Source organism: Mesoplodon densirostris, chromosome 11 (assembly GCF_025265405.1).
Source record: "Mesoplodon densirostris isolate mMesDen1 chromosome 11, mMesDen1 primary haplotype, whole genome shotgun sequence".
NCBI lineage: Eukaryota > Metazoa > Chordata > Mammalia > Artiodactyla > Ziphiidae > Mesoplodon > Mesoplodon densirostris.
The window spans coordinates 87,358,143-87,377,166 of record NC_082671.1 but is presented as its reverse complement, the minus strand read 5'-3'; the positions used below and the strand labels follow the sequence as shown (position 1 = coordinate 87,377,166).

Here is a 19,024-nt window from a genome sequence, read left to right as displayed (position 1 = left end):
CATCTTATACAAATGATCTTGTTTAATCTGCACAAAGATCCTATACGATGCATTATGGTTGGAAAACCTATGACCTCAGAGGTTAACATAAGTCATTCAGGAGAAATCACAGAGCCAGGGTTCCAGCTCAGGGCCTAAGTTCTTTCCCCTCCATCACATTAAACATAACTTGCATGTTTCCATACCTGCATCAGTACAGACTCTGCATCCCTTCCTGCCTGGAATGCCCTTTGGCTTCCTGAAATCCCGATAAACCTCTGGTTCAGCTCCCACTTCTCCTCTTCACAGCCTGCCTGGATCACCACAGCCAGAGGTCATCTTTCTCTCCTCTGAGTATTATAGCAACTGTTACATATTGTTCATAGTCCAATTACCACCTAATTTCTTTTTTTAATTTTATTTTTTTTAATATACAGCAGGTTCTTATTAGTCATCAATTTTATACACATCAGTGTATACACGTCAATCCCAATCGCCCAATTCAGCACACTACCATTCCCACCCCCCCGCCGCTTTCCCTGCTTGGTGTCCATACGTTCGTTCTCTACGTCTACCACCTAATTTCTTTACGATGTAATTGTTAGAGAGCATCTCATCTCCTTAATTATTTTGAAAGCTCTTGGAAAAGGAAGTAATTTTTTTGTTTCTTGTCATTACTTTGCATCTACAGTACTTAGTAGGTAATCAGTAAATATTTGTTGGTTTGTCTATTTACGTGTAGTATATGGGTCATTTTCAGTGTTTTTTTTTTGTTTAAGAAAAATTCATTTAAGTGATGCATTTTGATATATGCTGTATAAACAACTTGTGTCCTTTTTAAATTTATTATTGGTTCATAAGTATTTTTCTATTGCACATTCTTTGTAAGCAATGTTTTTAATGGTGATCTAATAGTCAACCCTATGGTTGTACCAAAATATACTTTTTATTGCTGGACGTTTGAGGGCATGGCTTTCCCACACTCCCCTCACCCCCACCCCCATCAAAGTTGTTATGAACATTTTTGGAGTTGCATTTCTCTCAATGGAATCATTTCTCTAAGAGCCCATTTTTAGGGAATGTTTGGTTACGACTGATTAAGCACTACAGTTGTTAATTACACCAAATGGATTTAGCTTTGAGACTATCTTGGGACTGACTCTAAGGAAAGAGTCAGAATAACACTGTCTCCTGTATATGCAGATGTGTGTATCTTTGGAGCCAATCCATCATCCACCCATCCCCCCCCATCCAGTCCACACTACCTAGGAGTCCTGGTTGGGAGTGTGGCAGTCACCATGGGAGGTTGGTGGCCTCTTCTGAAGATACAACATTTCACCATGTTCAGAGCATCCCTGTTGTTTGGTGGCCAAGAAGCTGAGCACAAATGTCATCACAGCTGTTCCACCTTCCAGTCAAGTCCATGTAGATTTCATTTATTATGATACTGATCACCTGCCTGGATATTACGGCAGCTTTTGAGGCACCGAACTGAAATGACAACTGTCATTAATATCTAAAATGGCAAGCTGTCCTCTTTAGCATCAGAAAAATCCCTAATTCTTTCTTTTATTTTAAAATGTATTTATTTATTTTGGCCGCGCTGGGTCTTAGTTGCGGCACATGGGATCTTTAGCTGCAGCATGTGGGATCTTTAGTTGTGGCATGTGGACTCAGTTGTGGTACATGGGATCTAGTTCCCTGACCAGGGATCGAACCTGGGCCCCCTGCATTGAGAGCACAGAGTCTTAGCCACTGGACCACCAGGGAAGTCCCCCAAATCCCTAATTCTATTCTTGAAATTGCTTCAAAGCATTGGAGGGGATGGGGGAAGGGAACTTACATGGACTGAACATCAGTTACGGGCAGAAATTTGTACTGAATGTTTCACAAGCATAATGTATTGATTAAGAGTAGTGAAATCTGGAGCCAGGTTACCTGAGTCCAGGCTCACCTTCCTGCCCTACTTCATCAGGACTGTGTGACCAGAGCAAATTACTCAACGTCTCTTTTCAGTACTTTCCTTATCTGTAAAGTAGAAGTAACAGTTACATCTCCCATAAGGTTGTTGTAAGACCTGGTTACATATGAGTGCTAGATTGGTAAAGCAAGTACTCTTATTTTAAACATAGTTAATTCAGTTCTCACAACAACTGTCAGAGGTAGATCAGGGGTTGAAAATAGTGAGTCTGTGGGCTGAACTTGGCCTCCACGTGTATTTTGTTTGGCCTGCACATATTCCTTTAATCTGAGCCAACGTTTTAAAATCTGGAGTTTTATATAAAAATCTGGATTCCTAGCTCTTCTTGAAAAATCCTCATCTGGCAGCAACCAGCAGGAACTGAGTGCAGCCGACTTCTTTAGATGAGGAATGCCCCTCAGTAGTATGTCAAGATGAGGTGGGGATGATTTCAGTGTGACTGATAGAAAACCCAACTAACAGCTTCACCTAAGAGTATATTACCTCAGTTAAGATAGGGGAGCTCCAGGGTTCATACAGTGGCACAAAATTGTCGTCAAGGCCTGCTGCCCCCACCACTGATGTTGTCCACCTTTCCCCCGACATCTTCAGTAAGTCAGCTGTGATGTTCCCCTCCTTTCTACCAATGCCTCCAAAAGGCGCACGTGTCACATGCAGACACATACCCAGAAGAGGAAAGCATGTCCTCCCATTGGTTTCTCTTTCTTGTAAAGGTAAAACTTTAAAAAAAAGTCCCTAACTGACTTCCCCCTGAGCTCACAAGTGACCAAGACTGACTCATATGCCAACATCCTAGCTGCAAGGGAGCCTAGGAAAGCATGTCTCACACTTCCTGCTACTCTAAGTGGGAAGGCAGGATCTGCCTACAGAAGAGGCAAGGTTAGTGATTCAGCCACCAAGAATGCCAGGTATATTTCACTTAATAATTGCTCAAGTGCTTATACCTAGCTCCCTCTACTTAGCTACCTGTGGGCAACTGAATTTGTGATTCCAGTGTTTTCCGCATTTTACAGATGAACTGAAGCTCACAGAGAATACATGATGTACCCAAAGTGATACAACATAAATGCTTAGAAGGATGCCTGCCACAGAGGAAGCATTCAGCAAATGATAGCTACTAATTGTCTTCTGGCAGCTTTGAGGCATAACTAATTTAGATAGATTTTTAGAAAACAATTTGAGTTCTTTAGAAAGGAGGCCCACATAAGTTCAAAGTGGCATGATGACTTTGCTGTTTAGAGTTTGAAATTCAATTGGGATATTGACTCCTGCCTGGATAATCAACAGCACCAAGTAGTATTTATGGTGTCTCCAGGTGAGCATGTAAGATGACATGTAAGATGCTATACAGGGAGGGACTTCCCAGGTGGTCCAGTGGGTAAGACTGCGCTCCCAACGCAGGGGGCCCAGGTTCGATCCCTGGTCAGAGAACTAGATCCCACATGCACGCCACAACTAAGAGTCCACATGCCTCAAGTAAGAAGCCTGCATGCTGCAACTAAAAGATCCCACATGCCACAACTAAAGATCCCACATGCCGTAATTAAGACCCAGAGCAGGGGACTTCCCTGGTGGTGCAGTGGCTAAGACTCTGGGCTCCCCATGCAGGGGGCCCGGGTTTGATCCCTGGTCAGGGAACTATATCCCACATGCATGCTGCAACTAAGGAGCCCACATGCTGCAGCTAAGGAGCTGGCGAGCTGCAACTAAGGAGCCCACCTGCTGCAACTAAGACCCAGTGCAACCAAAAAAAAAAAAAAAAAGACCTGGAGCAGCCTAAATAAATAAGTAAATATATAAATATATAGAAAAAGAGCAAATGTCAATTCTCTAAAAAATAAACAAACAAAAAAAGATGCTATACAGGGATGTGGTCACCAGTGTCTAGGTACTCATCACCAAACAACTCTGGAGGGTGTTGTTTTATAAAAGAACAGTGTAGAGCATGTGAATGTTGCAAGCATCAGAGATTGTTGGAGATCCTTGAGAGGGCTCTCAAGCCATTCTATCAACAAGGGGCAGGGGGAAAGATTTCATAGAAACTAAGTATGTAAAGTTGTTTTTGATTCCATATGAAAAATGGAACCTGAAACAGGTCCAGCAAGAGGTTTGTTGCTGAAAGGATCTCCTTGGCTTAACAATCATAATGGCTGATGCTTCTTACAGTTCTTTTCATCTATACCTTATGAGCTGCCTTTAGAGCAAGCAGGTTGGAGCCCAACCCTTCACTAATCCCCTGAGGTAATCTTTTTAAGATTCTCAAGCGGAAGGTCCCACTTTTTCCCCCACCTCTGATGTTTCGTTCAGATCCCTTCACCAATCACGCTTGCTCTTACTGGCTATTTCCCATGCTAAATCATTCACTGACGATCTGGCCATCTCCTAGGGGAGCCAAATGGTTTTAAACATTTTCTGTGACTCATGTATGCTTACCAGTTCTCTATTTATTTATTTTTTGTTGATGTCTCATGCACACACATGCAAAATTGGATGCTAAAAAAAGAGTATCAGTCACAGAAAACCAAATCTCCACTTTCTTAGTGCGTCTTCACTTGTATTTTAGTTTTTGGTTTATACAATTGAAATAAAAGTTTGCTTATTTAATCTTTAACCAAGTCCCAAGTTTAGCCAAGAGTGTCAAATTCAGGATTCAGCCCTATGAAGCTTAAGAATTTCTTGATGAAAAATAATGCCATATCATTACTATTTGGCCCACGGGTGATCAGTTGCTCTGCTGCCTTCAACTGCACTGGCACCAAACCCTGCATCTGAAATCACTCAGTGATGAGGCTAACAGAGCCAGTGGTGCAATCTTATTTTATTATTTTTAAAAAGCCCTTAAAATATAGGGTGCTGAGTAACTAAGAGAAGAACACCTGATGAAAGTGACAGTAGAAATGAGAGGGATGCAGAATAGACACCACAGTGAATACTTAACCTGGCTCTTAGACCGGTCTAAGGCTTGGCTCTTTCCAGCTTGAGATCATTGCTTAGGTCTTCCTAGGGAGTATTTAAACTAAAACGAGCCTCTTTTTGTTTATCCCACAGCTGCAATTTTGTCTTAATGTACTCCTTGAAGGCTTCTAAAGGTTAATGCTGATCTCTGTTGAATGCAGACATACCTTTGCAGGCTAGCTAAGTCCTGCCATCCCTAGGCAACCACTTATCTATGCATTGCCTCTGTAGATTTGCCTCTTCTGGGCATTTCATATAAATGGAATCATACAATATCCAGTTCTACAGCTCTTTGTGTCTGGCTTCTTTCACTTAGAATATTTTCAAGATTCATCCATGTTATAGGATATATCAATACTTCATTCCTTTTTATTGCTGAATTATATTCCATTGTATGAATATACTACATTTTATTTATCCATTCATCAGTTAATGGACATTTGGGTTGTCTCTACTTTTGGCTATATAAGATATATGAGTTGCAAATATTTTCTCTCATTCTCTGAGTTGTCTTTCTTGATAGTGTCCTATGAAGCACAATAGTTGTAAATTCTGATGAAGTTAAATTTATTTTTACTTTTGTTGCTGTGCTTGGGTGTCATATCTAAGAAATCATTGCTTAATCCAAGATCATGAAGATTTCCACGCACATTTTCTTCTAAAGGTTTTATAGTTTTAGCTCTTACATTTAAGAGGTTTTTGATCCATTTTCAGTTAATTTTTATAAATGGTATGAGATAGAGGTCTTACTTTGTCCATGTAGATATCTAGTTGTCCCAGTACCATTTGTTGAAAAAATTATTCTTCTTCCATCCAATTGCTTGGGCACCCTTGCTGAAAATCAATTGACTCTAAATGTGAGGATTTATTTCTTACTCTCAATTCTATTCTGTTGATCTATATGTCTGTCCTTGTGCCAATAGCACACTATCCTGCTTACTGTAGTTTTGTACTAGGTTTTATAATTAGGAATTGTGAGTTATTCTTCTATTTCAAGATTGTTTTGGCTATTCTAGATGTCTTGAATTTTCATATGAATTTTAGGGTCGGCTTGTCAATTTCTACAAAGAAACCAGCTAGGGTTTTGAAAGGGATTGCATTGAACCTGTGGACCTATTGGAAGAGTACTGCCATCCTAATATTGTCTTTCCATCAGCGAACATGGAGTGTCTTTCCATTTGTTTAGGTCTTCTTTAGTTTCTTTCAGTAATATTTTGTAATTTTCAGTGTATATACTTTGCACTTTTTTTCTTAAATTTATTCCTGTGTATTTTATTCCTTTTGATGCTATTGTAAATGGAATTGTTTTCTTAATTTCATTTTCACATTGCTCATTGCAAGTGTATAGAAATACAGTTGGTCTTACATACTGATTTTGTATCTTACAATCTTGCCAAACTCATTTTTCAGTTCTAGTAGTATTTTTTTAGTGGTTTCCTTAGGATTTTCTATATACAAGTTCATGTCATCTGCAAATAGAGACAGTTTTACATCTTTCCCACCTTAGTGCCTTTTATTTCTTTTCTTGCCTAACTGCCTAATTCACTGCAGTATGGTTTTGAATACAAGTGGTAAAAGTGAACATCCTTGTCTTGTTCCTAGTCTTAGGGAGAAAGCATTCAGTCTTTCACCATTAAGTATGATGTTACCTGTGGGTTTTTCAAATATGCCCTTTATAAGATTGAGAAAGTTTCTTTCTATTCCTAGTTTGTGGAGATTTCTTTTTTTAAATTTATTAAAGGGTGTTGGATGTTGTCAAATACTTTCCTGCATTTTTGCTTCTATAATCATAAGGAATATTGGTCTGTAGTTTTTTTTTGTTGTAATCTCCTTTTTAAAATCTCAAATTGCAACTTTATTTTTCAAATACTCAAGAACCTAGAAATCAACTTATTTATTAACTTCTAAGATACTTGTGCTAGGAAGAGTTCTATATTACCACATTTATTCTGTACCTTCAATATTTCAAATCCAATAAAATGCTGTTTTAGTATTCCTGAAAGCAATTGTATTTGTGTAATGCTCGCACAGGAAAACAAATTGTATGATGGCATTTGAAGAATGAAAAAGCAAAATGACATTGTCACAACCATTTCTGCCTTCACTCTACATACCTTTTCCTTTCATTAATAGAATCTATAAAAATGGCAAGGAGAGATATAGGAAAGTTTATCATAGACACAGTAGCTTTTAAAGAAATTTGGAATTTAGCAGACGTTTTATGTAAGTCAAAACATCCATCTATATAACAGAAGTATTTGCAAAGTTTTCTGGTTTTAGTTTCAGGGGCATACTGGCCTCATAGAATGAATTGGGAAGTTTTCCCTCTTCTTCTATTTTTTTGGGAAGAGTTTGTGAAGAATTGGTATTATTTCTTCTTTAAATATCTGTAGAATGCACCAGTGATGCAATCTGTGCCTGAGGTTTTTCTGTGGATAGTTTTAAAATTATTAATTGTTTAAAAACATAGTTTTGGGCCTCCCTGGTGGCGCAGTGGTTGAGAGTCCGCCTGCCGATGCAGGGGATACGGGTTCGTGCCCCGATCTGGGAGGATCCCATATGCCGCGGAGCGGCTGGGCCCGTGAGCCATGGCCGCTGGGCCTGCGCATCCGGAGCCTGTGCTCCGCAACGGGAGAGGCCACAACAGTGAGAGGCCCGCATACCGCAAAAAGAAAACAAACAAACAAACAAAAAAAAAAACATAGTTTTATCAGGACTTCCCTGGCGGCACAGTGGTTAAGAATCCACCTGCCAATGCAGGGGACACAGGTTCGATCCCTTGTCTGGGAAGATCCCACATGCTGTGGAGCAACTAAGCCCATGTGCCACAACTACTGAGCCTGCGCTCTACAGCCTGTGAGTCACAACTACTGAGCCTGTGTACCAGAACTACTGAAGCCTGTGCGCCTAGAGCCCGTGCTCTGCAACAAGAGAAGCCACCGCAATGAGAAGCCCATGCACCACAACAAAGAGTAGCCCCCGCTCATTGCAATGAGAGAAAGCCCACGCAGCAACAAAGACCCAACACAGCCAAAAATAAACAAGTAAATTTTAAAAAAATAGGTTTTATTATTATTCAGGTGTGGTGAGGCCATTTGATCAGGAGATGATTGCTATTGAAAAGATAGTTTGTTACTCATAGTTCTCAAGTTCCCACACATATGGGGGAGATAACAGGGTGAGTCAGGAGGCAAAAGGAGCAAGGGGAAAACATTGGCATGAGCCCTTTTGTTTTTCCCTTGGAAGCCAGTGCAAGCAGGTTTAGGGTTAGCTATTTTGAATAATTTCAGCAGGTTCTGGGGCCTGGACCTGGGGTGATTAGGGCAGATAACATATGAGAGAAGAAAAGAGAGCAAGTATATATTTACAGAGTTTGTTATATTTTCCTTCTTGTTTACCTTTCCAGTCCTCTTCATTTGATCCTGTGGATTTGGTGTCGTTTCCTTACTCTAATATAGCTTTTCTCCCACCCACTTTGTGCTCTTATTGTTAAATACACTATGTTTCTATATGCTGAATGCCCATCAGTACAATTATATACATATTGTTTTATACAATTGCTTTTCAAATAGGAGAAGAAATATGCATTTATCCTTTCTTATCATTACTGACATAATTACCTCTCCTGGTGCTCTTTGTTTTTTGTGTGTGGAATCAAATTATTCCTAGGGTCACTTGCTTTCAGCTTGAAGAACTCTCTCTAGTGTTTCTTGTAAGATGAGCCTATATATTTTTTATTAAATCTTTGTTGTTGTTTTTCACTTAATAATGTACCATGTCATTTCCCATCAACTCTTCTTCAAAAACACAGCTTATTACACCTACATGATGTTTCATGGCCAACATATATCTATTACCCTAAGGGGTTATTTTCAACTTTTCAGTATTACAAATGATGCTATCATAAACATCTTTGTATATGCATCCTTTAGGAAACATTCTTTTTTAAAGTAGGTAATTAATCTGAGAATACAATTATATCTAAAACCATTCAGACTCCCTTCAGAGGTGTTCTCCCTGCCCATCCCCATCTCCTTCTCAAATGTAATGATTCTTATAGTCTTGGTGTGTGTACATTTTCATGTACTTCCCTATGCATTGAGAGAGAGAAGAAAGGAAGGAGGGAAGGAGGGAAGGAGGGAGGGAGGGAGATAGAGAAAAAGAGAGAGAGAGAAAGGGGAAGAGAGAGAAAGAGAGATGCGTTTTGTTTGTTTTGGCACTGGTTTAATTTTACATCAGTGGGATCATCCTGTGTGTCCTGATTTTCACCTTGTTTACTTTACTTAACAACAGGTCTAGGAGATCTTTCCATATCATAATTTGAACTCATTCTTTTTTTAACTGCTATGTAGAATTCCAGAGCCATTTAACAAACATTTATTGAGTCCCACTGTGTGTCAGAGTCTGGGGATTCAGAGACTATTTTCTCATGAAGTTTTACTGTCACAGTGTGGATGTGCTAAACTTAATATTCCCATTTTGATGAATGTATAGGTTTTTTCCCAAAGACAGATGCTTAGAAGAGGAATTACTGAGTCAAAATATATGAAAATTTAAACGTATTTTGACATGTAATATAAAATTACCTTCCAGGAATGGAGACCAGTTTATATTCCCAAGGGGAATGCTAGCCTGCTAATTTGGTAGATGGAAAATTTCAGTTTAAATGTGCATTTTTTATATTACTACTGAGATTGAATATTTTTCCATATTTATTAGCCAACTGTATTTTCTTTATGGATTGTTAAAAAGTTTTTTTTTGCCCAACTTTTAATAAGGTCTATTTTCATGTTTTATTATTTATTTGCATAAATATTTAATATATTGTGGATATTTTTCTTTTGTGGTTTTTGTTGCAAATGTTCTTTCCTACTTGTTTTTTGTATCTAATTTTTTAAATGACTCCTTGATGGACAGAAAGATTTTATTTTTTAAAGGTTTCATTTTAATGGTGTCAAAGCATCCACTTTTTCCTCTTTTTTTCCCATTGTATTTATATTTACAGAGTCCTTCCATAAATCAAGATAAGATAGAAAACCATATATTTATTTAGCTATTGGTTTCATTTTTAACATCAAACTTTTTAATCTACCTGAAAAAAATTACTACTTTAAGTTTATTATTTTTTTCCCAAACTGTTCTCATACAAATTACTGAATGACTCCTATGCTCACTGTATCTGATGCCACAGAACTCTATCTCCATGCAGCCACTTAAGACCCTTTTTTTGTTTACATTTTTTACTTTCATCATTGATCCCACTCCTATTTTTTATGTACCATAGACACCTACCTTAAAATGTGTTATATAAGTCCTCATATAATATATACATTCTTTTTTTTTTTTTTTTGCGATACGCGGGCCCCTCACTGCTGTGGCCTCTCCCGCTAGGGAGCCCAGGCTCCGGACGCGCAGGCTCAGCGGCCATGGCTCACGGGCCCAGCCGCTCCGCGGCACGTGGGATCCTCCCGGACCAGGGCACGAACCCGTGTCCCCTGCATTGGCAGGCGGACTCTCAATCACTGCGCCACCAGGGAAGCCCTAATATATACATTCTTATAAAATAAGGATTGCTCATTGCACGTGCTTAGAATATATATTCAGTGTAAAATCCCACAGATCATTCTGTGTTTTACTGTATGTCTCACTAGAGCTGTGTCTATTTTGTACATCTTTTCAAATAATCCATTGTTGGTTTATTCAGGTCCTCTATTTTATTTCTGTCTCTACCTTTATTATTTCTTCCTTACATTTCACCAGGCTTATTTAATTTTTTTCCCAATTCCACAAATTAAGAGTTCAGCTTATTTTCTTTCAATTTCCTGTTTTCTAATAAATGTATCTAAAGCTATAAACTCTCTTTTTGGTACTACTTTAACTGTATTTCATAATTTCTTTCACGTAGCATTTCCAGTGTTTTTAATTCCAAGCATTTTTAATGCTCCTTACAGCTACTGCTTTAATCCAAGCATGACTTTAGTAGAATATATTTTAGTTTTCAGACACAAAGAATAATTTTTAATATCCGTTTGTTATTGGTTTCTAATTTTGTTAGAACATTATTGGTAAGATGTTAACTGTACTTTGTTAAGATTGCCTTTGTGATTACTCTTTTTTTTTTTTTTTTTTTTTTTTTTGCGGTATGCGGGCCTCTCACTGTTGTGGCCTCTCCCGTTGCGGAGCACAGGCTCCGGACGCGCAGGCTCAGCGGCCATGGCTCACGGGCCCAGCCGCTCCGCGGCATGTGGGATCTTCCTGGGCCGGGGCACGAACCCGTGTCCTCCGCATCGGCAGGCGGACTCTCAACCACTGTGCCACCAGGGAAGCCCTGTGATTAATTTTTGTGGGTGTTCTATGTTGCTTGGAATGAATATGCATTACCTTCTTGTTCCATGTTTAAGTTTATTATTTGTTTTTTCAAGTAAACCATACATTTGTGTGTGTGTGTATGTGTTTTTTTTTTTGTTTGTTTTTTGTTTTTTGTTTTTGGTCTGCTTGACCTGAGAGTTTCTGCCAAGGACATTTGAAATATCCAGCAGCCATTGTATCTTCTGTTTCTTCCCATAGTTCTGTCAGCTGTTATTTTTTTTTAGTGGGGAGATGGTCCCAGTCATTGTATTTTATTGAACTGGGTTCCTTTCTCTAATGCATGATGCCCCTTGTTATCCCTTGTGCTTTTTGGTCTTGAATTCCGTTTTGTCTGACAACAAATATTTCTAAGTAATTTACTTTCCTTAACCTTGTAGCATCCTTCTATATTTATATCTCTTCTTTTAAGCGTTTCTTCAAAAAGGTCTTGATAGGATAAACCTTCTGAGTCTTTTTTTCTTTTTTATTGCACACACTCACATGGAAAAGATAATTTAGCTGGTTATAAATGTCAACATAAGGCATCTCGGTTTTGTTTTTCCCTGATCTTCTTTGGCAGTCTCTAAGGGCTTTCAAGCTGAAAAAAATTTCCTTCATCTGGTAACTTCTGTCATCCCTTCAAACATTTCCTCCCCTTTGTTTTTTCTCCTTTTGGGATTCCTATTGAAATGGAAGATCTCCTCGCTCAGCAATTTTTTCTTTAGGAGTATTTCTTGAGTTATTAATCTCGTGTATTGAGTTATTTTTATAAATCATGTTTCAACTATCACTTTTTTTTGTAGCCAGGTTTTCCCCTCGGTTCTTTATTCTATTCGTTCTGATATCATGTTACCACTATTGTCTCTTATTTGTTTGAAGATTTTTATGCTTATTTAGCAATAGTTATTTATCTACTCATTAATTCTGTTTCTTCTCTTTTTGTTGTCTTTCTTTTATAGTGATGCTCTTCTTTTCAGGTTTCTGTTCCACTGGGAGCATCAGCTTCAGTGTATGGCAATACGTACCGGGGAGCTGTTAGGCCTTGGGTTATGGCGGGTCAGGTCCTGGGAGGGCGTGGGGCTCCACCCTCAGGATGGAGAGTGCCCCTCACCCTCCCACCCCTGTCCCACAGTATGGGCTTGAGCAACCTTTGTTGTCTCCTGCCCACCACCCATAGAGCAGGTCACCTGTCCCTTAGGGAACCTCCATTACTTCTGTCCTTCACTCGAGCTTTTTCCAAGAGTTTCTCTCACCTAGGGATGGGCAGGAGAGCAGGAGGGAGTACCTGGTGCTCGGCCCGTCCACCTGTACCTGTTGTTTTCTCCTTCTCACCCAGCCAGCTCCAGGGCCATCTGCCAATGTGTTACCCTGCCAACCTGGCACTACGGGGTGGGTGCCGCTGTTTTTCTGTTTCTCTAGAGGCATCAGGCACACAATCCACCCAGGATATTGTGAGAGAGAAGGAACGCAACTCCTAAATAACCCCTGGCCAGGAGGCCAGGCCTCCTGGATTGTCCTCTCTCCCCTCACTGGCCCTGTCCTCCAGGGGGTTCTCGCAGTGTTCTTGTGGGGTTTGCAGAGCAGCACACACCACTCATGTTCTGGCCCATGGCTGCTCTGAACTCATCCCCTGCTGCTCACCAGCCCCAGCCCCTTCCTGTTCCTGGAGGCATCAGACACATTCCCTCCCAGGGTCCCTGTGCTGTTGACTTTTGCTCCTCTGCCTGGAGGACTCTTCTACCTGCTGGAATCTGGTGGAAGGAATTCCTTACCTCCTTCAGGTCTCTGCTCGGTGAGGCCTTCTCTGAGCATGCCCCACGAACACAGGCCTGGTCGTTCCCCATCCTGCCAGGGCCCAGCACCTCCAGATAACATGAAGAGTCATTTTGTTAAGTTGTCCCCTCTGCCAATTCCACTGAGATTTTGATTAGGATGGGGGGGAGTCTTAGGTATTTTATTGGAATTGCATTAAATATGAATTTGGACAGAATTAGCCATTTTACAATAGTTTAGACTCTCTTATTGAAAGAATGTGCTAAGTATGTTAGTTTCCCAGGCTGCTGTAACAAAGTATCACAATGGGGTGGCTTAAAATAAGAGAAATTTATTCTCTTACAGTTCTGAGGCTAGAAGTCCAAAACCAAGGTGTTGCCAGGGCCATGCTCTCTCTGAAGCCTCTAGAGAAGGGTCCTTTGTTGCCTCTTTCTAGCTTCTTGTGGTTGCCTGTAATTCTTGGAGTTCCTTGGCTTGTAGCTGCATCATTCCAATCTCTGCCTTTATAATCACATGGTCATCTTCCTTTTGTGTGTGTCTGTGTCCAAATTTCCTTCTTCTTATAAGGATACCAGTCATTGGATTAGGACCCACCTAATCCAGCATGATTTCATTTTAGCAAAGACCCTATTTCCAAATAAGGCTAGTCACAGGTTTCGGGGAGACATTATAGGGGGGCACTATTCAATACAGTACAGTAAGTGCCTCTCTTTTTATGTCTTTGTGGCTGTTTGGGAAGGGGATAGATACCTAGTTTTTAAAACCATCATATTTTGAACTGGTAATTACTATGAAAGGAATGCATTTTGGATAGTGGAAGTAGAAGACCCCACCAGATTCCTACTAAGCTCCCCTGTTAGTAGACATGAGATTCCCATCAGTAGAATCAGAAAGAGATTGTTAATAAAGACAGGACTGTTATTTCTACCCTGCAGAGGACTTGTTCTTTTGTCCTTTTCTGTTAGTAGATAACTATGTATTTTTTGATCAGATAAATGCTTTTTTGACTTGGCACACAGAAGTGACTTTCTGGGCTGACCAGAAAGGACACGTAAATTAATTTTAGTGTGAGTTAATCAGAAGGTTCAGCCGTAGGTGGGGCAGACCCAGGCGTATGGAACTGACACCTCAGGTGATGGAAGAGCAACAGTGGGAGGAGGGAAGAGGGATTCTGAGAGAAGGGGTTGTTTCCATCTCAGGTTCTGTAGCCATTCATTCAGCCTCCAGGCAGAGAGAGTAATTGGATGCTGAGAGTAGTGATAAAAACACATGCTTGACTCTGACACTTAGCAGTTGACCTCTGGGTCAGCATCTTATTGTCATTGAGGCTTAGTGTTCTCATCTGGAAAACGGGGCCCTAATACCTCAGAATGTGGTTGTTAGAAGTTTACGAGATAATATAGAGAGAATTCCAAGTACAGTGTCTGGTCCATGACAGGTGTTTAAAAAATATTAGTTCCTTCCCCCAAACACTCCTCAATCGTTTCCCTTTCCATTGAATCAAACATTAAAAACAATGGGTAAGAGAATGAATGCTCAATTTTCAGGGAATGTGAGTATCTTGATATTACATTTACAATTCTATTTCTCGTTATATCCTAGCCATGTTTCTTTCAGTTATTGCCAAGTCGAGAACACAATTGGCAATTAAATTGGTGCATGGGTATCTGAAATGCAAGGAAAACCAATCAAGGAAAATATGCTTTACTCTTTCATTCTTGTTCTTCTGCATTTTAGCCCAAGCCGTTTACTTTCTCAAACTGTCTCATTGTGTCACGTATCCGGCTCTTAGAGCATAAGCAGGTGGTGGGTAGAGGTAGTCCCCTTTGTATAGAAACATTTATGGCGTCTATTCCCGGAGTTACATGGCACACTTTCACTTTGTTCCTCTCGTTCTTTCACTCCGCTTTCACACTTCTGCAAAACAGCTGCTGTTGTGAGCTCTTCTAAGTACCCTTCTGAACACTGGGAATCGTCCGATTGTCAAAATCTTTGCAGCTGGCTCCTGGCTAGTATTTCGTAATCCATTCTGAAAATTTTAATAGCCCTTAGTTTTTCATGTCAGTTGTGTTTCCTGTCTTACAGATAATTGTGAATCATGGTCAAGGCTTGGTTGGCCCAACTCTTCCCTTTTTCACGTGACTTTAAGACATGCTGGGAATTCAGATTCCTAAGGCTGATAGAAACTAATTCTTTTCTGTTTGGTGTTACAACTTTCCTCAAAGACATTATTATTTATTCCACTGCTAAGCATTGATTCATCCTTGACATCTGTGTGATTTATCCTTCTGATATGCGTGGGTGTTTTCTAAATTTTCTTCTTTTTTTATTTCTTTGTGAATAATTCTTAAAGGGCTTTGGACTTTTGAGTGGGTACCAGACTTTTCAATTTCACGGACCAATGAGAAAGAAAACAAAAAAGTTGAGGACTGAAATTGTGTTGCCATCATTTTATTTTGCCAGGAGCATATATTTGAAGAAAACAACCCACCGCTTTCTACCATTGTCATTTCATAAAAGAACATTTTAACATCAAAGCAAGTTAGGAAGTAATCCTGCAATAAATGACAGTCTTTTAAGTGGAATGCATTTAAAAAAAAAAACTTGCTACATTGTCCTTTTTCTCTCTTTGCCTGGATCCAGTGAAAATCTCTACAAAGACATGTGAGAACTGCTACCTTCAGAGCCTGATCTATATCCTCTCCCATGCTGGCTTTGAGCGTTTTCTGTTACCTTCATTGTGTCAAGGTTGTTCCTACCTGGCATTTTCCCCTCAAGCTCCAGCAGCATTCAAAGACCTCTCCTTCTGGCAAAGGCTTCACTGCCACGCTAGAGAGCCTTGATTGTCAATTCTGCGAGGCTAGACGTCAAAGGAGCTGGTGGTAGAGAAAGCCCAGCAGAGGCGGCAGCTGTTAGCTCTGAGGACACGGAGCAGCTGTTTGCTGTCGTTCCAGAGCTGTCCCATCATTTATTGTGCACACAAGTGGCTTTACAATTCTCCACCCTTGTTCTTCTCCCCTAGCCCAGGAGAACCCAATGTCTTTTTTTTTTTTTTGCGGTACGCGGGCCTCTCACCGCTGCGGCCTCTCCCGTTGCGGAGCACAGGCTCCGGACCAGCAGGCCCAGAGGCCATGGCCTACGCGCCCAGCCGCTCCGTGGCATGCGGGATCCTCCCAGACTGGGACACGAACCCGCGTTCCCCCGCACCGGCAGGCAGACCCCCAACCACTGCGCCACCAGGGAAGCCCTCCCAATGTCTTTTATGGTGCCATGACTCAAGATCTTTGCCATTTGTCTTCCTTTCCTTCAGGGCTTTCAATAGTTTTTTTGTGTCATAGACTAGAGTGTTTCTATGTCAAATACAAAACGCAGGCCTCCATAGAGCAAGGATCCCTACCCTTTTGGCTTTGATTAGATTTTCTTTCTGAATTCCAAATAACAGCCTCTGCACAATTGGGAAGAAGGCGAAGTGTCAGGTGTGGCTGGACTTTCCTCTCCGCCTTCTCCATTTCCGTTCCATCCACCTTTCCTCCTGAGAGCTGGTGACTTTGTGCTGTCATTTGCTCTTCCTCCAGAGGGCAAGTAATCTGATAAAACCACTCCTAGTAAGGAGCTAGAAGCATAATTTCCCCCCTGCCGGATGTTCTTACACAGTGTGAAGTAGAAAGAGAGCTCACCTTGGGAGTCTGAAGGAGTTAATTCCAGCCCTGGCTGTAGTTGTTGCTATGGGACTTGGGCAATTGATATAGTTTCTCTGAGATTCTGTTTCTTCACCAACAAAATGAGAATGATAATCATATCTATCTCACAGGCTTGATGTCAAAATTAAACACGATTGTGAGTAGTCAAAATACTTTATAATCTGAAAACTGTTTTGATGATTTGTTAGTCTTTTCCTTGGGTTGTAAACAGTAGAAACCTACTTGAGCTAGCTTGAGTAAGGATACTGGGTTTGACCAAGTCTCATAAAAGGCAAGATGGAGGGCCTGTGGGAAATCAAGAGGTTCTCTTCCTCTTGGAGATCCTTCTAGTGTTCAACAGTATCTTCTGCTCTCCTTCATAGACGCCCAGTTAAGTTGTATTCCCTAGTCCTCCTGACTTCTAGGTGGAGCTATGTGACTGTAGGAAGAAGTGATATAGGCCTCTTCTAGGCCTGGTTACAAAATGTCCCATGTGGTTTTCTATGTTCCCTCCCTTCAGTATTGGGATGGGGTGGAATGATGCCCAGGGGATCTTGAAACCACAAGACTGTGGAGACATGAGATGAGAGGAGAACATCCTGGGTCCCTGAGTCACCACTTGGAGAGAGCTGCATGGGAGAGCCACCCAACCACAAACATTAGTGTTGGACTTTGTGTCAACAAGAAATAAACTTGTATTGTGTGCAGTCACTGAGATTTGGGATGGTTTCTTACGGTAGTTAGTCTACCCTAATACACCGTATCTTGAGTCTGCTTCCCCCGCCGCCGCCGGCATCATTTATTTCCCTTGCTGCACACCAGCTTCCTCTGCCTTCTTATTCATCACAGTGGAAAATGGCCACCAGCAAAAGCAACCCAGTTGACCCCTCTTCTGTTCCAGAGAACGGCTTGATCGCAACTAAGACACATTTCATATTTCAAATTCCTTTGAGAGAACTGAGTGAAGTCCAGCTGGTTTTGGATGCTGATCCCTGAACCAACCCATATGTGCTATCTGTGAGGATAAGGAGGAGGGGCAGTTTCCAGAAAGGCAGTGCTGGGCAGCCAGCTCCAAACATACTTACCACAGTGCTCTAGACTTGTGATAACATTTTTAAAAAGGAACATGGGAGGAGTGGAGACATACTTTTCTTCTTACATACCCCTCAAAAGAATGAGTCTCTAAGGAAGGCTTGGCTTTTCAGTCATCAGGTAATGGTTTACTTCTTGGGGCAGGATAGCCTTTCCCAATTGCCCTCAAACAATATTGGTTTAATGTAACAATATTGCCCATCCAGTGTCACGAGGCACTGGGTTAGGGGCTGCATGTTCTGCACCACACCAGGCGTGATGCCCACGCTAATATCTGCAGTAGGTAAGGGGCAGGAATCATTGTCGGGTGCACTGGTACTTCAAGTGGGATGCAGCAAAGCCCATAAAGTGACCTTGGGATGGTGTCGTAAGAGATGGCAGACAAGAATAGGAGTTTGATTCCTTCCAAAGCACGGAATGAATTTCACAAAACAAAAAAGTAGCTCACAGAAATGTCCGCTTTTCTGTGTAAACAACTCTCCATATGAATGTCACCTCCCACTACCTAAAAGGTGAAAGTCAAGTTTCTGAGGTGGCGCACAAGGCCCTTGGTTGAGTGGCTCTTTCCAGCCTGACCTCCCAGTGGGTCCTCACACACTCGTCCACTAGCCTCTAACCAGACTGAACCAGGAGCATTTTCCTGAGAGGATCATGTGCCTTAAAGCCTCAGTTTTCAGTGTATGCTTTCCCCTCTGCCTGAACTACCCATTTACCCTTACCTACAAAGAATCCTGCCTGATGTCAGGACTCAGCTCCAGCACACCTTCCAGGACTAGCAACCCATAGTTAGTGTTAAGCCATCTCTCTTTCCTGCTCCATTGTAATAGCTAAATATGCCTTGTTTTTTTTTAATGACATTTTTTCTAAGTGCAAAATCAAAAAAGGTTGATGCTACCAACTTTGAAAAGTTCAAATAAGTCCAAAAAACAAAATAAAAATCTCCCATCATCCCACCCTTCAGGGGGAATATATGTGCAGTACACACATTCATACAGAGCACACAACACGTGTACATATACATATAATTTCCAAAAATATTTTGCTTTTGTACTCGCTTTTCCCTCTTAACAAATGTATCATGAAGTTCCTATTCATCTACAATACAATTTTTAATGAATATGTAATAACTTGTGGATATCCCATAATTTATTTGAGCAAACTTATTGTTGGATGTTTATGATTGTTTCTAATTTTTCATTGTAGTAAATAATGCTGG

General features: G+C 40.8%; 1 non-coding gene across 1 annotated transcript; it reads right to left on the bottom strand.

The window, feature by feature from the left end:
- Positions 1-1,676: 1,676 nt before the first annotated feature.
- Positions 1,677-1,749, bottom strand: TRNAE-CUC (transfer RNA glutamic acid (anticodon CUC)). Its single transcript has one exon. It is a non-coding gene; the product is annotated as a tRNA-Glu (tRNA).
- Between the last annotated feature and the right edge of the window lie 17,275 nt (positions 1,750-19,024).